Genomic DNA, 4,712 nt, shown 5'->3' on the forward strand with positions numbered 1-4,712 from the left:
TGGTGGGTATTGAGGAGGGCACGTTCTGCATGGAGCACTGGGTGTTGTGCACGAACAATGAATCATGGAACACTTCATCTAGAACTAATGATGTAATGTATGGGGATTAACATAAGAATAAAAAAAAAATTAAAAAAAATAAAATAAAATAAAATAAAGGGGCTTATAGGTGGTGCTAATGGCCTTGAACTTTATCTTGGAGATGATGGGAATCCTTGGAGGATTGTAAACAGGGAAGTAAAAGGATCAGATTTGTGTGTCAGAAAAAAGACAGCAATCATATATGATGGAAGAGCCAGAAGAAGGTCCAGAATCATGCACTCTTAGCTATGGGAAGGAAGAATACAGAAGAGGCCTGCTAAACTGTCATGACCACCTATACATTTTGATGGACAGAGGTTCTTTGTATCACAAAGTTAGCCCTACAGTACACCAAATCCCCTTTAAGCCTTGGTAGCCTCAAATTTGGTAGGAGGCCTTCCAGTATATAGATCTAGATGAGGCCTGAACCTGGTCCAAAAAGAATCCTAAGAGGCGATATACATCATGATCATTTTTAAATTGCAGCTACTGCCTTAATTGAGACGTGGGGTCCAAGTACCTTCCTTTTGTTTTGTTTTTGTTTTTGTTTAAAGATTTTATTTATTTATTTGAGAGAAAGAATGAGAAAGAAAGAGCACAAGTGGGGTGAGGGACAGAGGAGAAGCAGACTCCCTGCCGAGCAGGGAGCCTGATGTGGGGCTGGATCCCAGGACTCTGGGATCATGACCTGAGCCAAAGGCAGACACTTAACCGACTGAGCCACCCAGGCACCCCTGTTTTGTTTTGTTTTTAAAGATTTATTTATTTGAGTGCACAAGCAAGTGCATGAGTGGGGGGAGGGGCTATGGGAGAGGGATAGAATCCTTAAGCAGACTCCCTACTAAGCATGGAGACTGACACTGGGCTCTGTCCCAGGACCCTAAGATCATGACCTGAGCTGAAATCAAGAATCGGATGCTTAACTGACTGAGCCATCCAGGTGCCCCATAAGTACCTTTCTTTTGAATCTGGTTAGATGATGTCTACTTCCACAAGTAGAGTCCAGCAGAAGTGATGCTAGGTCAGAAAAGACCATACAGAGTCCATTCTCATTCTTAGATTCCTGAGCCACCATGTTAAAAAGAGGAACCACTCTGAGGCAACCATGCTTTCAGAAAGCTCAGTACGCATACAAAGACTATGTGTAAGCACTCCAGTCAAGAGTTCCAGGTAAGTACAGCCTTTGAGTCATACCAGCTCAGGCGCCAGTTATTTCAGTGAAGAAAATTTGGATGATTCCAACTCCAAGACATTTGAGTCACCCTCAGCCACTCCAGTGTTCCCAGATGAGGACTCAAACATCACGGAGCTGAGATAAGCATCCCTATTCGCCGTCTGAATTCCTGACCCACAGGAGCAAAATAAAATGGTTGTTAATGTATCACTAAAGTAGGGTTGGGTGGGTGGGTTATGATACCACAGTAGATCACTAAAGTTCTCAGGAACCCATCACCTTAGACTGCATATTGAACCTATTCCCTTTCAGGGCTACATATTGCTAAGCATATAAATGCATTCATGAAAATGATACAATTCATACAACCCATACTGGACAATCTTCCTAACTTTCTGACGATGGCTCTGCTACACCACTTATAAAAGTGAATTGCCTAACCATAGAGTATCAGCGCAGAGACAATGATTTTTGTCCTACATTTGAAGAATCTTTTTCAGAGCCCTCCAAGTCTAAATCCACATATTTAACACCCATTAGCCACAGACCAAAAATCACATGGACCTCATAAATAAGATTGTCAAGGCACACGTACAGCACCACACATCATAAAGGCAAAATGACTGGGTCCTGTAACTTGTAATCACCAAAGAACAGAACAAGGGTTTGTTACCAAGTTCTTGTTGCTTGGGGAAATAATGCAGATAGGAGATTCGGCCCAATTCTCATTCCTCTGTACTATTACCCATATCCGTAGAAAACTTGTGCTGATTCCAGTGTATATAATAAAGGCTTAAAGGTTATTCTTGGAAAGACAGACACATAATCATAATAATACAGTGTGAGAAATACCATGATAGTTTGCACAGGACATTGTGGGAGTGCTAAAGAGGAGACAATGAGTTGGTTTGGGATGTAGTAATGCTATAACGATTCCAATGTAGGTCAGTTCTCAAAGTATTTTTAGTTGCAATGAAATTTATAGGAAAAGAACACTTGAACAGATTTCCTTGAACAGTTATAAATAGGTTCATTTTGCCATGACACTACCCCTCTAATTACTGGGAAATTTTCTAATTATCAGAATGTAAAAAATACAGCAAAATATGTGAAACAAACTTGTAATTCTTTAATTGTGGCAGGAAAAGTTTTGACTTTTTCAATGAAATAGAAATAGGAACAAGGTAAGTTATATGCAAAGTAATATAGTCATATAATAATAACTCTTGAACCAATCCGAGAGAAATACTATTATCCTGCCTGAGTAGGATCCAACTCCCCACCAAACATTTTAGTTAAAATATACAGATGAGGGGTGCCTGGGTGGCTCAGTCAGTTAAACGTCTGCCTTTGGCTCAGGTCATGATCCCAGGGTCCCCATGTTGGGCTCCCTGCTTGTCCCTCTCCCTCTACCCCTCCCTCCACTCATGCTCTCTCTCTCTCTCAAATAAATGAAACCTTTAAAAAAAACTTGTATTAAAATGAATTTTAAAAAATATACAAATGAAGCAGATATTTAACTTAGGTGACAAAACCTATAGTGAACCCATTTACTGAGGTTAACAGCATACTGGAGAGTTTGGGTCCAGTTTTGGAGTTTGTTTGTTTGTTTGTTTAAGAGAGAGCATGGGGGAGAGGGGCAGAGAGAGAGGGAGAGAGAGAATCCTGAGATTACCACCTGAGCTAAAATCGAGTCAGATACTTAACCAACTGAGCTACCCAGGCACCCCCCAGTTTTGGATTTTTTTAAGTATGATGTGTCTATAAGATACACAGACCAACTTGGGAAAGGTTTCAAGTGTGGGAAAAAAAAAAACCTTGATAATTTTTTATGATAGTTTAAGATAAGAGAAAGTATATTAAAAGAGAGAAAGAATTTGTATTCCAGAGAAAAGAAAAAACTAAGAGATCACATTATAATCTACCCTGTAACACTTCTTTTTTAAAAAATTTTTAAAAAAATTTTATTTATTTGAGAGAGTGAGAGAGAGAGAGCAGAAGAGGGGGTAGGGTCAGAGGGAGAAGCAGACTCCCCGCTGAGCAGGGAGCCTGATGCAGGACTCGATCCAGGGACTCCAGGATCATGACCTGAGCCGAAGGCAGTTGCTTAACCAACTGAGCCACCCAGGTGCCCTACCCTGTAACATTTCTTATAATAATGTCATACGTCACTTATATCATGTGTGGATGCCTTATCTCCCCAACGGGCCCATAAACATCTTGAAGACTAGATAATAAATATTATGTATTTCAGATACCAAGCCTAGTGCAGACATAAGGTGAGCATTTAGTAATTAGATTAAAAAATGAATAGGCCTTCCTACCTCTCTTCAGGGGGAAAAACCACACAGTTGGTTGCATTGCAAATATCTACTTCCTTGGGCGCCTGGGTGGCTCAGTTGGTTAAGTGACTGCCTTCGGCTCAGGTCATGATCCCGGAGTCCCTGGAGCGAGTCCCACATAGGGCTCCCTGCTCGGCAGGGAGTCTGCTTCTCCCTCTGACCCTCCCCCCTCTCATGTGCTCTCTCTCATTCTCTCTCACACAAGTAAATAAATAAAATCTTAAAAAAAAAAAAATCTACTTCCTTTACACTCAATTTTTCAAAAACATACACTTTAGTTTGTTCCTTTTTTTTTTTTAAAGATTTATTTATTTGAGAGCGAGAGGACAAGCAGGGAGAAGGGGCAGAGGGAGAGGGAGAAGCAGACTCCCTGCTGAGCGGGAGCTTGACGTGGAGCTCTATCCCAGAACACTGGGTCTGAGCTGAAGGCAGATGCTTAACTAACTGAGCCACCCAGGTATCCCTATTTTCCACAGCAGCTGTACCATGTTATATTCCCACCCGTGACTCACAAGGGTTTCAGTTTCTGCATGTATTCACTAACACTTGTTATTTTCCGTTGTTTTTTTTTTTTTTTCATTTTTTGGGTAATAGCCATCTTAATGGCTATGAAGTGTATTAAAATATTTTTATGTTCCACCAAAATTCACATTAGAATGATGAGCTAGCCCAGAAGAGAAAGTATAGGGGTGACTGAGTGGCTCAGTCAGCTAAGCGTCTGCCTTTGGCTCAGGTCATGATCTTGGGGTCCTGGGATTGAGCCCTACATCTGGCTCCCTGCTCGGTGGGAGTCTGTTTCTTCTTCTCCCTTTGCCTACCCCCCAACTTGTGTGTGCTCTTTCTCTCTCTCAAATAAATAAATAAAATCTTAAAAGGAAAAGAAGAGGAAGTATATTAAATACATAGTTGAAGAGGCTAAAGTTATGTTGGAGAAAACGTTTAGGCAATACACATCAAGAGCTTTAAAAAATGTGCAAATTCCAACTTAATTTATAGATGGTTCCTCACATGTTCGAATAGACATATGTATAAGGATGTTCATAAAGCTTGTTTATGTGCTAATCAGTTTCAATATGAAGAGCAGTCCTTCCTCCCACTGAGACAGCAGATAGAAT

This window comes from Leptonychotes weddellii, chromosome 15 (genome assembly GCF_054177405.1).
Source record: "Leptonychotes weddellii isolate Sample4059 chromosome 15, ASM5417740v2, whole genome shotgun sequence".
NCBI classification, from domain to species: Eukaryota; Metazoa; Chordata; class Mammalia; order Carnivora; family Phocidae; genus Leptonychotes; species Leptonychotes weddellii.